The sequence below is a fragment of the Protopterus annectens genome, chromosome 1.part1 (genome assembly GCF_019279795.1).
Source record: "Protopterus annectens isolate FY-2018-M chromosome 1.part1, PAN1.0, whole genome shotgun sequence".
NCBI lineage: Eukaryota > Metazoa > Chordata > Ceratodontiformes > Protopteridae > Protopterus > Protopterus annectens.
Genome location: NC_056726.1, coordinates 768,912,108 through 768,932,487, shown reverse-complemented (window position 1 = coordinate 768,932,487; position 20,380 = coordinate 768,912,108). Strand labels below are relative to the sequence as shown.

General features: G+C 41.4%; 1 protein-coding gene across 3 annotated transcripts in view; it reads left to right on the top strand.

Moving 5' to 3' along the window:
* TPGS2 (tubulin polyglutamylase complex subunit 2) overlaps window positions 1-20,380 on the top strand; it is a 612,577-nt gene that overhangs the window by 540,037 nt on the left and 52,160 nt on the right. The window lies entirely within an intron of this gene.

The following is a 20,380-nucleotide window of genomic DNA, read 5'->3' as shown; positions in this document are numbered from 1 at the left end:
GTTGGGCTTAATAACTCATTAACTCAGTAAACTGAGTTAATATAAAAGGTTTCTAGTTGAAAGCATACTACTAAACTCACCATCTATCAGTTGCAGTATAGTTAGCCTTTTTGCTAGTGTTTTTTTAAAACACCTTTATTGAATTATCACTTGTGACGTAGGCAAACTTACATTTATATAAAAGTAATCAAACCATATTAACAAGTTCACATTTACAAACATTATACATCACAAATATTGTTCTATACTAAATAATCAAAGCAATATTCCATAAATTGTTCAATTCCTGCCTTCTCTTAAACTTCATTCCTCCAAAACATTTTCTGCATGTTTTGCTCCCACAATTTCCGTTTTTATCTATGTAATTTACTCCTACCCTTTTCTAAGGATCCCACTTTTTCTTTTTTCTCTGTTATAATATTCACTTCAAGTATAGTTGGTTTTGACTTTGATTTTCATTTTCTAGTAATTGCTTTTTGGCAGCCACTAGAATTAAACTAAAGAAGACATTACTATGTCTAGGCTATTCAGTTCCCGTATCCCAGTGCAAAAAAAATAATTTCCTTAGTTACACTCATTTGCTCACCCAATATTCCTAACAGAGTACTCTAGGAATTTGTAAAGTCTACCAACTCATTATACTCCATGAACATATGCTTTCAGGTACCTCTTTCTTCCCCATTACACCTCCAGCATTTGTCATCTACTGGATGAAAGATTCTTATGAGTCTGCTTGGGGTATAAAAGTATCTAAGCAAACACTACCAGGCAAAAATCATAAGTCTTCTAGATTGTGTTACATATTTGGGAGCCATACTTGTATCCTCCCATTGTTTCTTTGTAAATTACACATGTAATCTCTTTTTCCAATCTTTTCTGACCTCCACTAATTGATTCCTATAGTTATTGTGCAGTATTTTATACACCCTACTAAGTGTCCCTTTTTTAACAGCAGCTGCTGTTTTAGATTCAGTTATAAACTCAATCACTGCAGATCTTTTATTTAGGATTCCCTTATCCCTTTCTCTTTGTCTATACTCTAATATTAATCCCTGATAGGTAAAGCAATCACTAGCCTGCAATCCAAATGTCTTCTTGGACTCTTCCCATTCTTTTATTTTCCCCTCTCTAATGATTTGTTCCTAATAACCTCGTTCCTTTGCCAGTTTCCTCCAGTAAATTCCAGGCCCCTCTTGCCTGTTTTCTGTACCTCTTATTGGAGTCATCCTTATTGGCCAAATCTCCTTTCTCCATTCCCATGTTTGCTTAGTTCTTAGTATACTTTCTGCTACTTTATAAATGTAATATTCTGTATGACTGTTGTTATTCTCCTTAAGGATCTGCATGCAAAATCCCACTCTTTCCTTATTTCTTGAATTACTCCCCTACTTTGTCATAATTCCTTTCCACTTTGAATTGTAGTTTTCTGCTTGTGTACTTTATAAGAGCCTTAACTGTAAAATATCCCTTCAGATCAGGTCATCCTAAATTCAATTTATCCCACTTGACTTTCATCCTCTTCCCCTCTTAGATAAAATTGTTCACTCTTTATTAATTACTATCCACAGTTTCACCTCTGGTTGATATAAAATATGCCTGACCTGTGTATAGAACTAAAGAGACTAAAATATTATTTTTTCTTGTATCTTGCTATCCATATCCATAGCAAAAGTTTCCAGTTTCTCAGTTTTTCTGTTATCTTTTTAGTCTCTTCCCACATATCCTTAACTGCCATAACCACATCCTTTTTTAACCCATACTCCTGTATACTTCATTTTATCATGTCCCCATAAGTATGGGTATTGCTGAACCAGTTTATGTATAGATACATAGACTATAGGTATAGCCTTTGTTTTATCTTCATTAATTTTATATCCCAAAAACAAGTGCTATCTTAGAATGTTCCACAACATTGAAATATCCTTTTTCCAGTTCAGTAAGATACAAAATAATATCATCTTCAAATAAAGCCCACTTTTCTTGACTATGATACCAATTATATCCTTGACTTTCCTGGTATCTTGTTTCCTTTGCCAATGTTTCTAAATGTAACACAGACAATAAAGGGGAAAGAGGACATCTCTGCCTGGTTCCTCTGTTCAGACACAAGTTAACAGAGAGGAACCCTCCTACTGTAATTTTTGCCCTCATATATCCTTCTAATTAACCTTATTATTGTGTCAGAAAATCCAGATGCTTTCATTGCCCTACTCATAAAATCCCAGCTTACTCTGTTAAATACTTTCTGTGCATCAAGACCCAACAACAACAGCAGTATTTTCTTATATTCTGCTTCCCTTTGGATCATCATTGTTCTATTAATGTTGTCCACTGCTTGCCTCCCATTCAGAAAAAAACACATTGATCCATATCTATCAATTTTGGAATCACATTTGCCATTCTTTTAGCCATTACAGACATAAACACTTTATAATTGTGGTTTACATTTGAAATGGGCCTATATGACACTTGATTTGATGGGTCTTTATCGTCTTCAGGTAGTACAGCCACCACATGTTTTTTTCTAGGATGTTGGTACTTCCCATCATTTTAAAATAATATTAAATGAAACCTTCCAGATCTTCATCACCTTCTTCCTTCCTAGCTTCCAAACCTCCACCAAAATACCATCTATTCCATGAGACTTTCATGCAGGTTGGTTATACATTACCATTTTTAGGTTCATAGGTTCATAGATTAGAACTAGGCTAACTGCCCTTGTGAGCCATTTTAAGCCTAGCCAATTATCCCTTGTGAGACTCAAACCCTGCACCTTGTGTTTATAAGGCAAAAACCTTAACCATTAGGCCACCCTCGCAACCATCTAATTTCCTCCTGTCTTAACTTAATTGTTGAGCCTTATCTACCTCTAACTTTAACTTTGGCATACTAAAATCTTCCATAAATATTTCCATTTGTGTTTTTTTGTGATTTCCCCACTTCTATGATTTACACAAATTTTCATAACATTTCTGAAATATTAATCTTTATAGGGTCTCTGGTTATTTTTCGTGTTACAGGCTCCTTAAGTGTGGCAACAGCCCTTTCTACTTTCCGTTGCCTAAGTCATTGTGCCAAATGTTTTTGTGCTGTGGATTTATTATAAAAAAAAATAAATTCATAGGTTCATAGGAGATTACTAGTGTAACGGCTAAGAACACTTAGAAGCCTAGCCAGTTTTACCCAGATTTTTCCCAGTTTTCTACCCCTAGAGGAAATATAACAAGGGTTACCAAGCGGGGGTTTGACAATTTTTACAGACTGCTGCTGCCCATAAGGGACATGGGCACCACCTCCAGGAGTGAATTTGCAATTTCCCATCCATTGTTCCAGATTGCTCTTGAAGATGGTCAGGGAAGGCTCTACTAGATGTGTACATGAAGACTGTTCTAGAAGAATAGGCTTCCGTTTACCTAACAATCTCTCTCAACTTATGCATATTATCCAGATACCCAGGTACTCCCTTATTTTCTCTTTAGCACTCTGCAGTTATGTCTCTTCTTGTTCTGTGAGAGTCCCCTTATTCTGTAATACTTTACTCTTTTTCATTCCCCTAAATAATTCTTGCTACTTCTTAACCAGATCTATTTTTCACTTATTTGTACCCTAGTTTTAAACTCCACTTTCATTTTATTCCACTCACCAGCTATAACTTCTGGAGTACTTTCTACCTTTCCTAATAACTCTTTAATAATTTTCACTACCCATTCCTATAATTCCTGTCTTTTTAACAGGTAGGCGGGAAAGTGCCAGTGTGTCATCTTTACTTCATTACCCTGCATTTTATCTTAGTAATTATTAGTGCATGATCTGAAGTAGTTGTTGAGTTTGTGTGAAAGTTATCAAATAATGCACATCACTATGAAATATAATGTATGTCTACTCTAGTCCAGTTTTTGTATCTTGGGGAATAATATGTAAATTCTCTCAGAGTTCCTACAACTGAATTCACCTCTTTCTTACCAATTTTTTCATATATTTCTTCAGAAATCTACCCTCATTTGTTATATTTCCATCACATACATCTTCATTAATGCAAATAAAATCCAGTCCCACCTGTAAGTAATATTCCCTGCTAACAGTTGATTATTTCTCCCAAACATTTTTAAGCTCCATGATAGTAGTTTTACATGGAATATGAATCCATACTCGCATAATACTCATCCTTTGCCAGTAGCCCCTTACTACCAGAAATTTTCCATAATTATCGTTTTTTCCTCTTCTACTACTATTAGAGCTGCTATAAGCAAGTAATAAAATTACTCCTCTTTTCCTTTGTCCCTGATATTCTGCTGAATATCCATCCTGACATCCTGTCTTTATCAAATTCATGTACTCAGTTCTTTCAAAATGTGTCTCCTTTAGCATTGTTATTTTCACTCTGCATTTTTAATATAATTAAATATTATTTCTTTTTTATCTGTACCTGTGAGGCCATTCACATTCCAGGATAATACGGAAAGTGTCTTTTTTCCCAGGTATTATAGATGGCAGTTAGCTAGCTTGTATGATGTATGGCAGGTTAAAAAAAGTAGAAAAATGAAGAAAGTAGACAGGAGTAAAAGGAGATGAGGTGCATGGCAAAGAGAGAGGTGGCGAAGGCTAAGAATAAGGCATATGATGAGTTGTATGAAAGGTTGGACACTAAGGAGGGAGAAAAGGACCTGTACCGATTGGCTAGACAGAGGGACCGAGCTAGGAAAGATGTGCAGCAGGTAAAGGTGATCAAGGATAATGAGGGAAACATACTAACAAGCGAGGAGAGTGTGTTGAGCAGATGGAAAGAGTACTTTGAGGGGTTGATGAATGATGAGAATGAGTGGGAGAGAAGGTTGAATGATGTGGGGGTAGTGAATCATGAAGTGCAATGGATTAGCAAGGAGGAAGTAAGGATAGCTATGAAGACAATGAAGAATGGAAAGGCTGCTGGTCCAGATGACATACTTGCGGAAACATGGAGGTGTTTAGGTGAAATGGCAGTGGAGTGTTTAACCAGATTGTTTAATGAAATCTTGGAAAGTGAGAGGATGCCTGAGGAATGGAGAAAAACTGTTTTGGTACCGATTTTTAAGAATAAGGGTGATGTGCAAAGCTGTAGTAACTACAGAGGGATTAAATTGATCAGTCACAGCATGAAGTTATGGGAAAGAGTAGTGGAAGCTAGTTTAAGAAGGGACGTGATGATTAGTGATCAGCAGTATGGTTTCATGCCAGGAAAGAGCACTACAGTTGCGATGTTTGCTCTGAGAGTGTTGATGGAGAAGTACAGAGAAGGTCAGAAGGAGTTGCGTTGTGTTTTTGTAGACTTAGAGAAAGCATATGACAGGGTGCCTAGAGAAGAGTTGTGGTAATGTATGAGGAAGTCGGGAGTGTCAGAGAAGTATGTAAGAGTGGTACAGGATATGTACAAGGGTAGTGTGACAGCGGTGAGGTCTGCAGTGGGAGCGACGGATGCATTTAAGGTGGAGGTGGGATTATATCAAGGATCAGCTCTGAACACTTTCTTATTTGCAATGGTGATGGACAGGTTGACAGACAAGATCAGACAGGAGTCCCCGTGGACTATGGTGTTTGCAGATGACATTGTGATCTGTAGCGAGAGTAGGGAACAGGTGGAGGAGACCCTGGAGAGATGGAGATATGCTGTAGAGAGAAGAGGAATGAAGGTCAGCAGGACTAAGACAGAATATATGTGTGTGAATGAGAGGGAGGATAGAGGAATGGTGAGGATGCAAGGAGTAGAGGTGGCGAAGGTGGATGAGTTTAAATACTTGGGATCAATAGTTCAGAGTAATGGTGAGTATGGAAGAGAGGTGAAGAAGAGAGTACAGGCATGATGGAGTGGGTGGAGAAGAGTGTCAGGAGTGATTTGTGACAGACGAGTACCAGTAAGAGTGAAAGGGAAGGTCTACAAGTGGGTAGTGAGACCAGCTGTGTTATATGGGTTGGAGATAGAGGTATTGACAAAAAGGCAGGAGTTAGAGCTGGATGTGGCAGAGTTAAAGATGTTAAGATTTGCACTGGGTGTGACGAGGGTGGACAGGATTTGGAATACGGATATTAGAGGGTCAGCCCAGGTTGGAAGGTTTGGAGACAATGCCAGAGAGGCAAGATTATATTGGTTTGGACATGTGCTGAGGAGGGATGCTGAGTATATTGGGAAAAAGATGCTAAGGATGAAGCTACCAGGTAACAGGAAAAGAGGAAGGCCTAAGATAAGGTTTATGGATGTGGTGAGAGAGGACATGCAGGTGGTTGGTGTGACAGAGCAAGATGCAGAGGACAGGAAAAAATGGAAACAGATGATCCGTTGTGGCGACCACTAATGGGAACAGTCGAAAGAAGATGATGATGCTTGGCAGGTTAATCCTTTATACATTTTTTTCTCATCATCAACATTGGAAACTATTTCACATTTTACATGACTTTTTGATTTAATAAACCCCCCCCCCCCGAAGAACCTCATAACCTGTTAACTTAATACAAACACATATAGCTATGTATATCTTCAAATAAAGAAGTTTAACCAACACATGTAACTGTGTATGTCTTCAAGTAATTAAGTTTAACCCTTCTGATAGGAACATTTGTCCCAAATAGACAACCGCTAACACAGGCCACAATTAACCTGAAGCTGCCATTATCCATGCTAAGATGCATGTCATTGCCTATCCTCCTATTTACGTTATTTCCTTGTTGCTGTAGTTGTTCTTTGTACTGACTGCAAAGGCAGGAAAGTTTCCCAACTTCAAATCAGCTACCAAACTTTTCTTGAGTGTTTGGTATTTTTCTTTACAAAGAAGATATTGGTCTGTACAGAGTGGATTTTGGTCCTTGAAGTAATGTATGGAAATGCATTGCCAATTTTTCCTTAAACTGTAAGCGTATTAGTCAGTTCAGAACGTAAATTTCCCTTGACATCTAGTCAGTCTGACTTCTAATACCTGAATCATATGTTAGGCACTTGTAGTTCATCACATTGCAGTTGGTGGTTGATCATGGTTCCCTCATATGTGTTTACTAGGCTAATGACCACAAGGGCCTTTTTAAGCATAGTCATGCATCCCAAATCTCTGACAAGTTCTGATACCTTTGATAAATGTAAGCAGGGGCCTGGGAGACGAACCATTTACAGGTTACCTGTGTCCATTAGAGACATAGGTGCCAAACCAGGGATGAATTTCCGGTTTCCCATCCAATTATCCAAGTTGCACTTGAATTGGATTAGAGAGGAACTCTGCTTCACATGGATGGGGAACATGTTCCATAGACGGGGTAGTCTCTGGGATACATACCTATCTGTCCAGCAGGTCTTATTTATATCACAGGCAAGGTTTAAGTCTTTAGAATGCGTAATTCTGGTGCTGTTTGTTTTGTGGCTATGCAGGTGGTCCATCAGAGTGGGTCTGACAATGCCCTGAATGCCAGGCATAGATCTCCTCTCAAAAGCCTGTAGGAGACAGAATACAGGGATAGGGCCTTGATGCAGTCTGCATATGACATATTACTTAAGCCCTGTATTCTTTTAGTGAGGAACCTCTGTGGACGTTCCAGTTGCTGGATATGCCTGCTTAGCTACATACCAAAGGGGGCATGGTACTCAGTGACTGGTCTGATGAGTAGGCATGATCTGCCCTTGACGAAATCAAACTGCGTTGGGTCCAGTCTCTGGAGGTTTACTATATCTCTATTGATCATCTCCATGACTTTACATATAAGACTAGTGTGACTTATGGGTCTGTAGTTTCCAGGGTCTGTAGATGGCCCACCTTTATGCAGAGGTATGACAGTTGCCTTTCTCCATTCATGAGGCACAAAGCCTGTTTGGAGGGTACAGTTAAATAGTAATTCCAGAGGCCCTGATAGGTCATGTTTCATTCTATTTAGAAGGTACCCTGGGATATTGTCTAGGCCCATTGATGCAGTGTTCTTGGTCTTAGAGAGAGCATTAGGGACCCCTCTTCAGCTGTTCTGCACTTAGGAGGGGACAGTTAAGATTTGGTTGCAGACAGAAATTACCTTAGTATCATTATTGCAAGTGATAACATGTCACCTGGTTTACTTTTGCCAAGTCTTCTGGGTTTCTAGTGCCATGATGAGGATGTACTCCATTCCTTAGTCAGAGTATAATTACAGTTCATGAAATTAGTATTGTTTCAGTCTTTGATGTTAGCCGGAAATGCTCTTCACAGCACCCTCAATGTGCCCAGAATTAACTCCTTCTGTAATTCATATGGAGTTACATTTATCACTAGCATGTCTAAATACAAATGTAAATTATTTTTTATGAGACCCATTACCGCTATTACTATTGTAACTTTGTAGATATTCTTCTTCCACATTGCCCTCATTTCTTCCTGCAAATCATGGTATTTTAAGACTGTGTCTCTCTTTATGTAAGACACGGTAATCACTGGGTGTTGCAGTTTCAGTGATCAGTGCTACTTTTGTCTTCTTTTCATGGACTGTTATAACTGTTTCCACATCTGTTTTCTGAATTGTTGGTAATAGGTGATCATTCTCTATATTGCTTTGTGGCTTATGTTTCTAGTGCTTCTCAGCTACTCAAGTATTATAATGTTTGCACAATCCCTAATACAACAGTCTTGCCACATTATTATGCCTTTCAGTATACAGGCCCTCTGCCTTTTCTGTATCACACCCAGCAAAAAGATATACAACTTTTTCCAGTTCTGTTTTACAGAAGCTGCATTTGTCTGTTTCTCCCACATGTTCAGTGGACTTTGTAAACCAGCATATACATAGTCCACTATACTGGGCCTCCAATATTAACCATTCATCTTTTGGTTTAAATTCACCTTTCCTTAACCATTCCTATGTCAGATTCTGATTATAAGGTTGTTCCAGGGGTTCTGTACTTAAAGTTATATTTATGCCTTTTCCATGTTTAAAGTTATACTTATGCCTTTTCCACATTTCTTGCTTTGTCATCTGATCCTTCTCCTTATATTCTTTTATTTTTTGATACATTCACTTGCTGCCTTATTTATGTCTACTTCTGGTTTGATTTCCATTTTTACCTGACACTGATATTCTTCTGCTAAGCTAAGCAGAGAAGTCATCTTAAATTTGTTCTTCTCATTTTTTTAAACTTTCACTATGTTTGGATCTGATGAGGTCAGCAGATATGTATGCATCCCTACAATTCAGATCTGTACATGTAATCAGTTTCGAGGAGACCTTCCTTCAGAATGAGGATTATGTACTCTTGGTATACATTGATTTTTATTTATCATTTGATAAGTGTAAAACATTTTTCTTGTTTTCCTGTCCAACTGATCCCAATACCTTTTGAGGCCACCTTACAGCTCCAAGTTCTAGGGTTTGACCTGGATTTACATATTCCTCTCCTATTTTTATGGTATTTCTGTGGGTACTCTGGTTTCTTCCCATCTCCCAAAAACATGCTGGTTCATTGACTACTCTATAAAGTATCCATAAATATTGGATTTATCCTTGCCATTGTGATCCAGTTCATGGTTGAAGAAGGTCAGTAATGATGAGTTCACTTATTTAGTTAACAATTGAATAAATTAAGTTAACATTAAAAAAATTACACCAAGGAACAAATCCACTTGACCTTCTTGTAATTTTTCAGTAATTGGACAGTCAAGCAGTACAACCAGTGCTTTTGTCAAAAAGAAGAAGAAAGTGAATTTATTCAAATTTCTTCATAGTGCCAGTGAAAGAAATCCCACAAACTGGATGAAGTTTATCACAACGAAGAAATATGAGGACACTGACACTAGACTTTGCCTCCCAGCCTTTTTTCAGTATCTTTGTTAAATCACAACTGCAAAAGTGACATAGTTATATATACATTAATAAAAAAGAAATCATACCAGTTTTTTCATTGTTTTTAATGCATTATACATGCTAATCATCATTCATTCTAGCATTATATAAATTGCTGAACTCCATCCGAGCCTTAAACCTCACTTCTCCTCTTGAATATTATTCTGCATGTAGTGTTCTTATAAATTCCATTTACTTCTATATAATTTGCATATTCCCTTTTCTAAAGATCCCAGCCTTCCAATTCTTTTATATCATTTACAGTATTCATTACTCGGTTACATTGATTTCCATTTTCTAGTAATTCATCAAAACGTAAATTATAGGTCATGCTGCTAAACACTAGAAGTCTAAACATGAAACTGCACTCATTGCAAGCATTCTTAACCCTGGAAGATGCTGACATTTGTGCAGTCACAGAAAACTGGGTCAAAGGTGTGGAGAGCACCCCAGCCATATCAGGTTACTCATCCTGACATACGTTTAGACCACAAACCGTGGGCAGCAAAGCAAAAGGAGGTAGAGTTTCAATATATATTAAAGACATACACAGCTCCAGGCTTGTCAAACAGTATGATACGCAGGAGACACTCCAGGTGCAGTTAATTGTTGACAAGACCCCTATTCAAATCATAGTCCCCCAACTTTGACTCAAGATGCCCACTTCACCTATCATCTCTTCAGATCTGTCAAGATTCAACCCTTTACCCTGATCCTGGGCGACTTTAACTTATTCAACCATAGATTGGAAGAACTACTCATACCAAAACACAAATGCCCAGAATTCCTTGATTTTGTCAGTGCAAATGCCTTGGACCAGTTGGTCGATATAATGTCTTCGACTTGATATTAACCAACATGAGTAACCACTGCATCATCCCTACAGTGTCATCCTTCCTGGTAAGATCCAGCCACAAAGCGATCACTTTTAAAGTCACGATCCCCCCCCCCCCCCACACACACACACACACACACTACAGTCAAACATAAAAACCTCTCCGATGCTGATTACAGCCTCCCGAGGGAAGGTATAAAACAGCTTTACAGCCCCCTCCCCCTCCATAGGAACTGGCACAAATGTCCAAACATACACCAAAGTACCATACAAGCATTTGTATAGCTGCATGGAATCAGGAATGCCCGGCAAGACAAAATCAGCCTCCAAAAGGAAGAGTAAACCTGTCTGATGCATATCTGCAATAAATAAACTCTATAATAAAAGGAAAAAATTGCTGTCTAGGACCAAGAAGGAGCAGGTGCCTAATTGGAAGCCATCTCTCCTTAGCCTGATCAAGCAAATAAGAGCATTAGTGAAATACTCCAAAGCAAACTTCGAGTCCAAACTGGCCACATCTACTAAAGACAATCATAAGGCCTTCTTCACATATGACTGCAACCTCAAAGGAAGCACTCAGATCTTCTTAGAACTGGTGGTCAAGAACACCACATACACAATCTGCCAGAAAGGTTCAGTCGAAAACTTCACTTCACTGTCCCCCACCCATCAGTAAATCAGGACATCACCAGCACCCCCCCCCCCCCATCACTAGGGAGCAAGTCACCACTGCCCCCTCAAAGGCAAAAAGATTCAGCCTCCATGGGACCTGATAACATCCCAGGCTGCATTCTGCATGAACTTATGCAGGCACTTGTGGCACCATTAGGCACCCTATTCAACCAAATCCTGAGGACCGGCTTCATCCCAGCTGAGTGGAGGACGGCCACTGTCATCCCTTTGCACAAAGTTGGTGCGTCCACCGATACAGGTAATTCTAGACCAATCAGCCTAACTAGCCTGATCTGCAAGACCATGGAGCAGATTATCATGGACCTCCTTAACAAGGACATTGGCAACCTCCAAACACTCAATCCCACACAGTTTGGTTTTGTCAAGGGGATATCATGCCTATTAAATTTGGTCAACTTCTTTGAGACAGTCACCAAAGCCATGGACGAGGGGATTTCCATTTCCATTTTGTAGTAATTCATCAAAATGCAAATTAAAGGTCATGCTGCTATATGCTAGGAGTCTAAACATGAAACTGCACTCAATGCAAATGCCTTGGACCAGTTGGTCGATACCCCCACAAGAGGTGATAATATCGTCAACTTCGTATTAACCAACATGAGTAACCACTGCAGCATCCCTACAGTTTCATCCTTCCTGTTAAGATCCAACCACAAAGCAATCACTTTTAAAAAGTCACTGTCTCCCCTGACCCCCACCACCACCCCACCCCCACACACACACACTACGGTGAAACATAACTTCTCCAAGGATGATTACATCCTCCCGAGGGAAGGTATAAACAGCTTCATAGACCCTCCATATGAATTGGCACAAATGTCCAAACATACACCAAAGTACTATACAAGCATTTATATAGCTGCATGGAATAAGTGTGTAGCTGCATGGAATCAGGAATACCCAACAGGACTAATTCATCCTCCAAAAGGAAGAGTAAACCTGTCTGATGGATATCTGCAATAAATAAATTCTATAATAAAATGAAAAAATTACCATCCAGGACCAAGAAGGAGCAGGTGCCTAATTGTAAGCAATCTCTCCTTAGCCTGATCAAGCAAAGAAGAGCATTAGCAAAATCCTCCAAAGCAAACTTCGAGTCCAAACTGGCCACATCTACTAAAGACAGTCATAAGGCCCTCTTCACATATGTCCGCAGTCCCTAAGGAAGCACTCAGATCTGCTTAGAACTGGTGGTCAAGGACACCACATACACAAACGCTGTAGATATAGCCAACCTGCTGGCAGACAGGTTCAGCGAAAACTTCACCCCTCTGTCCCCCCCATCAGTAAATCAGGACATTACCAGCACCTGCTCCCCCCCCCCTATATTTAGGGAGCAAGTCACCACTGCCCTCTCAAAGGCAAAAGATATAGCCTCTATAGGACTTGATAACATCCCAGACTGCATCCTACATGAACTCAGCCAGGAAATTGCGGCACCATTAGGCATCTTATTCAACCAAAGTCTGAGTACCAGCTTCGTCCCAGCTGAGTGGAACACAGCCACTGTCATCCCTTTGCACAAAGTTGGTGCATCCACCGATACAGGTAATTATAGACCAATCAACCTAACTAGCCTGATCTGCAAGACCATGGAGCAGATTATCATGGACCTCCTTAATAAGGACATTGGCAACCTCCAAACACTCAATCCCACACAGTTTGGTTTCATCAAGTGGAGGTCATGCCTATTAAATTTGTCAATTTCTTTGAGACAGTCACCAAAGTCATGGACGAGGGGAAGACAGTGCACACCACCTACCTTGACATGGCCAAAGCCTTGGATACTATTCCCCACTCTGGTATAATAGATGAACTCTCTTAACTAGGCATCAATCCATATGTTATCAGATGGCTAGCAAACTGGGTCACAGATAGAAACCACCTAGTCAAAATTAGGATAGCCACCTCAAGCAGTAAACCCGTAATGAGCGGTGTACTCCAGGGATCTGTCTTGGGGACCTCTGTTGTTTTGGATATACTTTTATGAGGTGCAGGCCAAAACCAATGGGCTATGGCTGACCAAGTTTGCAGATGACTGCAAGCTGGGCGCTGTCATCAGTTCCCCTAGTGATGTGAACATCCTTCAAGAGGGTCTCACCCAAACAAATGACTGTTGCCAGAAACATGGCCTCAAACTGAATGCCATAAAAGGCATCATCGTCTCCTTTAGGGAGAGTGACATCCCACAAATTATCACATTAATAACAAGGTCCTAAGAAAACAGTCAGTCGTGAGGGACTTGGGCATCCAGGTTGATAGCAAACTGACTTTTGACCACCATATTGCCTCCATTGAACGGAAAGCTTTCTACATGGCCCACCTTATTAAGACAAAGGGGTCATAACACCCCCCTGTATTCTTCCCTTTTAAGACCCTTTATTGAGTACAGCTCCCCTTTTGGCATATAGGTTCATAGGTTCATAGGTTCATAGGTTCATACTAGGCTATCTGCCCGAGGGCATTTACAAGCCTAGCCCATCGTTTTGTGGCTTAGGCCACCCCTTTAGTATGGGGAACTATACCCATTATTTTTCTGTGCCTCTGTCGAGCAGTGACACTGAGGTAATCCCTGGGGTATATCTGCGATCTCCCATCCATTGGTCAAGATTTCTCTTGAACAAGGCCAGCGAGGTGCTCTGCCTCACATGTACCGGGATTTTGTTCCACAGCATAGGGAGTCTTTGGGTGATGAATCTATCCCTCCAGCACGTCCTATTAATAGCCGTGTCAAGGTTTAAGTCTCCGCCCTTGTGGCTCTGATGGATCTAGATTTTTGAGGTGAAGCATATTCATCAAATCTGGGTTTGACATGGCCTTGTATGTTAGGCAAAGGTCACCTCTGAGCAAGCGGTGGCGACTGAATAGAGCTGGAGTTCTTTCAGTCGGGCAGCATAGGACAGATTTTGAGACCCTTTATCCTTTTGGTGAGGAACTTTGTGGCCTCTCCAGCTGCTGCAAGTGTCGGGTCAGATACATTCCGAATGGGGCATTGTACTCAATCATTGGTCTGATGAGTGATGAGTAAAGGGAGACTATGACCTCCCTTGATCTAGATGAGAATCCCTTCATGATAAGGTGGGCAATGTAGAAGGTCTTCCTAACTACTTTAGCTACATGGGTGTCGAATGACAGACTACTATCAACCTGGGTCCCCAGGTCCCTGATAACTTCTTCTGTGGTCAGTGGATTGCCACCTATTTGGTAGCTAGGGGTAACCTTGTTTTTCCCGAAGGGTATGACTATGCATTTTTTGGCATTTAACTTTAGGCCGTGGCTCTGGCACCAGTTATCCGTTTCTGTGAGACCCTTCTGAAGGATATCTGTGTCAGATGTGTTTTCTACTATGGCCCAGTTTGCAGTCATCTGCAAACTTTGTCAGCCATAACCCTCCTGTGTTTGCTTGTACTTCAGAAAAGTAGATGCCAAACAAGAGTGGGCCCAGGACTGAGCCCTGTGGGACACCACTTGTGACAGGCTTTGAGTCTGACATGGCGCCAGCAGCTCTGACCCTGTGGGTTCTGTCACTCAGCCAGTTTGCAACCCATCTTGTGATGTATGGGTTGACATTTAAGCTGATGAGTTTTTCAATGATACCCGAATGGGGTATTGTATCGAAGGCCTTAGCCAGATCGAGGTAGGCTGTATGGACTGCCTTTCCCTCATCAATGGCTTTGGTGACTGTTTGAAAAAGTCAACCAAGTTTAAAAGGCATGATCTGCCTTTGACAAAGCCAAACTGGGTTGGATCCAAAGTCTGCAAATTCCCTATGTCTTTATTTATGAGGTCCATTATGATCCTCTCCATGGCTTTGCAGATAAGGCTTGTCAAGCTAATGGGCGGTAATTTCCAGGGTCGGTGGAGGCACCGCCTTTGTGAAGTGGTACCACAGTTGCAGTGCGCCACTCCTGGGTGCGTATCCAGAGGTAAGACTTTGATTAAACAGCTGTCCTAGCTGTGGGTTTAATTCCTCATTGAGTTCATGGAGCACACAGCCGGGGACACCATCAGGTCCCATGGATGCTGTGTTTTTGCTTTGGAGAGAGCAGTTCTCACTTGGGCGCTGGAGATGTTTGGGGGCTGCAATCGTTTGGTATAGATATCTCTCCTTTTGGGGAGGGGAGAAGTTTGCACTGAACCTGTCAGCCAGTATGTTGGCAATGTCTGTAGGATCAGTAATCTTCACATCATTTTGAACTAGCTCTGAGCATATCTGGGAGTTTCCTCCCAGGTTTCTAACATAGCTAAAGAAGGCCTTATGATTGTCTTTTGAGTCTTTAGCTATTTTTCTCTCGAAATTTGCTTTGGATGATTTTATGAGAGCTCTTAGTTTTTACTTATAGTGATCAAGGGTGTCTTACCTTTTAAGGATTTTGCTCTATCTTGTAGTAGCTTCCTCCTTTTGTTGTAGAGTTTGTTTATGGCTGGGGTCCACCAGACTGGATGCTTGCCTTTGGTACAAAGAGTCTTTGTTTTGCTTGGGATTGCCTTATCCATGCAGTCCTGCAGGTGCTGGTAGAAGGCATTTGTAAGTGATTCAGCGGCTTGAGTACTGTTTTCCCCGGCTCGGGGCCTTAAAGGAGACCACACTAGTCTTTAGAAGTGTGAAGTCGGCTTTTGAGAAGTTCTTTACTGTGGTCTTTTTATTTCAGGTGGGGTGGGATGAGGACCTCCAGCGAGATTAGTTTGTGGTCTGATCTCACCAGTGAGGGGTACACCTCCGGTGTTGAACATTGTGCTCCCATGTTCGTGATGATGAGATCAAGTATGTTATCTCCTCTTGTGGGGATGGTGACTAGTTGTTCCATGGCATTTGAGTTTATGAATTCCAGGAACTTTTGGGCTAGGGTGTTTGGGCTTGAGTAGTGTTCCCAGTCTATATTAGGGTAATTGAAGTCACCTAGTATGATGGTGTTTGGTGATACATTTATCCCTCTAGTGTTTTCAGGAAGGCCATGTGAGGTTCCTGAGTTTGTGAGGGTGGCCTGTAACATGCTACAATTTGCAGAGCAGTCTTGCCTATGGTTAATTGCACCTGGATGGTCTCCGATGCATCGTGCGTTGCCACCAGTCTTGAGGTGTGGGTGTCCTTGATGAATATGGATACCCCCTCCTTTCTTGGTATTGTCCAGATTTTGGGGCGGAACGCATGATATGAGGTAAAACCTGATAGCGCGGGGTGCTCTCAGGAGCCTTGAACCAGGTTTCTGTCACAGCACAGACATCGATGTTCTCCATACTGAGAAGGGCCTCGAGTGCGTGCATTTTGAGATTTAGACTTCTGGCATTGAGCAGCATTACCCTTAGTTTTTTCCTTTTTGTGTTCTAGGGTGGTAGGTTTAGAATTTGAGCCTTGCCTAAAAAGGCACTATGGGGGTGGCAAGAGCCTTTGCCAATATCCGAATCCCAGGGGTGACAGGTGCAAGCCGTCCCTTAAGAAACAGCGTGGCTTGTCCAGCATGTCATCCCAGGCAGACAGACACTGGATCCCCTTTGAATGACACCAGTGTTTAAGCCAATTGTTAAAGCTGATCATCTTATCTCTGTATTGTGGCATCATTCTTGGTGAAGGTAGGATACTGCTCAAGGTCAGGGTCATACCTGTCTGGGCTACATAATCAGAGAGCTCCTCAATGTCTCTTTTCATGTAGTCCAAGGAGGTGCGTCTCAGGTCGTTTACACCAGCGTGGACAATGACTGAATCATATTTGTACCTGCTGTTGAGAGACCTGAGTGCTTGCGTTATGTGGCGGATTCTAGCGCCCGACAGGCAGCTTACTGTGACCTTCTCCTTACTCAGTCTGGTGAGCGGGACGTCAGTGTGTCTGACTATGGAGTCACCAATGACTAGTGTGTCTGGCATTGTGTTTGGCCTTAAGGGCTGTGACTGTTTGACACTCTGACTGTGAGGTCTATGTGTTGCAGGTGTTGTGTTCTGAGGTGGTGGTTGTTTGGGTGTCTGCTTTGGTGGCCTCTGCTGTTTTGGTAGATTTTGATCAGAGCCTCCGAGTATGTCTTTGTGTGTTTATGTGTATGATTTGAGGTTGTAATGGTAATATGTGAGACTGGGTCTATAGTGTGTGTGGTAACCTTCTCCTCCTGACTGGTCTTGCCAGTCCTATGTTGAGAGAGCTCAGCCTCCAGTTTGGCCGTGTAGTTGCATCTCTCGCATGTATTTGTGTTTTGTGGGAGGAGGAGAGGGTTGTCTGTGTACATGAGGCAGTTGTAACATTGCCTCAATATTCCCAGGTTCACCAGCTGAGCAGGAGAGGACACTAGCAACTGATCCCTCGACATGCTAGAAGGAATAGACAAAAACTTTAAAAAGATTCCGGGGGACGTGGGTGACCGAGAAATGGGGGGTTGCCTTTTTGGGGTACTATCTATGACAAGAGTGCCGTATCAAGGTAATAAGTACTGTAGGAGCAAGTGCTACGTTTAACAGATAGAGAATAGTCTACTTGGAGTCAAGTAGAGATGATTATAGGATACGCTGATTAGATCAGTAGTATAGTTCGAGGAAGGTAGTTTTAAGGGAAAATTTGAAGAGTGGACTTTAGGTAGCCGAATAGTTTAAACCTGCTTAACGCGCTGCCCTAGTGTGCAACAGTAGCAACTCAGCTAAATCGGGCTAAATCGGCCTAAATCGCGCTAACGCGTGCTTTATAGCAGGGGGCTGGAAAAGACAGGAAATGACCCAAATTGGCCAACAAACCACAAGTCACTGCCCTAAACCACTCCTCCGAGGACAAATGAAGGAGTTATGGAAATGACCCCTAGTGGCCAATAAAACTACAGTTTCAAGTCAGTAACCACCTCTCCGGGGCAGGGAAGCTGCTCAATGTTAGTCACTCCCACTGATAAACACAGAGACCCTCCTTCAGCCCAAGCAAAAATGGCCTCACAGAAACTTTCAAACAGTTCAGGAACAGCAAGCCTGTAACTGAACTTTTAACTCTCAGAAAAGTGGGAAAAAGCAAGATTTTTTTTTGTTTTTGTTTTTACAGAGATAGCAGAGGTTCACAAGTAATATCAAGTTATAACAGTGCAGTAAATGACCCCACACAAGAGTGCTAGGTCAAGGACAGAAAATATGCAAGTTTTAAGAAAAACGATTTAAAATTAAGTGCAAACAGGAAATTCAGCAAACAGCTTTTGGTTGTGCTCTAAATACAGCTACTAATACAGAAATCAAGTTTAACAAGCCAGAAAATGCTCAAGCTAGGCAGCTATGCAGAAAAACTTAGCAAATAAACAGAGAAAAATACTTAAAATCTCAAAAGTGGCTCCTTCTTCTCTCAGCGTTTTCCTCTTGGAGGGTGCTTCACCAACAGCCAACAAGCCTGAAAAGACGCTCAAACCACGAGGCAACTAGGTTTTAAGAGAGGAAGATGAAGGAGTTATGGAAATGACCCCTAGTGGCCAATAAAACTACAGTTTCAAGTCAGTAACCACCTCTCCGGGGCAGGGAAGCTGCTCAATGTTAGTCACTCCCACTGATAAACACAGAGACCCTCCTTCAGCCCAAGCAAAAATGGCCTCACAGAAACTTTCAAACAGTTCAGGAACAGCAAGCCTGTAACTGAACTTTTAACTCTCAGAAAAGTGGGAAAAAGCAAGATTTTTTTTTGTTTTTGTTTTTACAGAGATAGCAGAGGTTCACAAGTAATATCAAGTTATAACAGTGCAGTAAATGACCCCACACAAGAGTGCTAGGTCAAGGACAGAAAATATGCAAGTTTTAAGAAAAACGATTTAAAATTAAGTGCAAACAGGAAATTCAGCAAACAGCTTTTGGTTGTGCTCTAAATACAGCTACTAATACAGAAATCAAGTTTAACAAGCCAGAAAATGCTCAAGCTAGGCAGCTATGCAGAAAAACTTAGCAAATAAACAGAGAAAAATACTTAAAATCTCAAAAGTGGCTCCCTTCTTCTCTCAGCGTTTTTCCTCTTGGAGGGTGCTTCACCAACAGCCAACAAGCCTGAAAAGACGCTCAAACCACGAGGCAACTAGGTTTTAAGAGAGGAAGATGAAGGAGTTATGGAAATGACCCTAGTGGCCAATAAAACTACAGTTTCAAGTCAGTAACCACCTCTCCGGGGCAGGGAAGCTGCTCAATGTTAGTCACTCCCACTGATAAACACAGAGACCCTCCTTCAGCCCAAGCAAAAATGGCCTCACAGAAACTTTCAAACAGTTCAGGAACAGCAAGCCTGTAACTGAACTTTTTTAACTCTCAGAAAAGTGGGAAAAAACAAGATTTTTTTTGTTTTTGTTTTTTACAGAGATAGCAGAGGTTCACAAGTAATATCAAGTTATAACAGTGCAGTAAATGACCCCACACAAGAGTGCTAGGTCAAGGACAGAAAATATGCAAGTTTTAAGAAAAAAACGATTTAAAATTAAGTGCAAACAGGAAATTCAGCAAACAGCTTTTGGTTGTGCTCTAAATACAGCTATTAATACAGAAATCAAGTTTAACAAGCCAGAAAATGCTCAAGCTAGGCAGCTATGCAGAAAAACTTAGCAAATAAACAGAGAAAAAATACTTAAAATCACAAAGCACGTGCTGCAGCTGGAGAGACCACAGAGGTTCCTCACCAGGAGAATCCAGGGCCTCAAACATCTACCCTACACAGATTAGCTAAAAGCCCTGTCCCTCTACTCAGACTCAAACAGACTCCTGAGAGGTGACCTCTGTCTGGCATACAAAGCATTCTCAGACCCCACCTTGATGGGACTGCTGCATATCTGCAAGTCAAGCTCCAGTTGAGTAACCTGCATGCGTGACCTCAACCTGATCTGTGGCATCAATAGGACTTGTTGGCAGGACAGATGTGTGTCCCAGAGACTCCCCCTTCTGTGCAGTAGACTCCCTCTCCGTGTGAAGCAGAGTACCTCATTAACCCTTTTTAAGTGCAACTTGGATAACTGGATGCGGAACAGAAAATATACCCCTGGGATTCCAGCTGTGTCCCTGCTGGACAGGAGCATTAGGAGCTGACTAGTCGGAACATGGGCTGATTCTTGGCT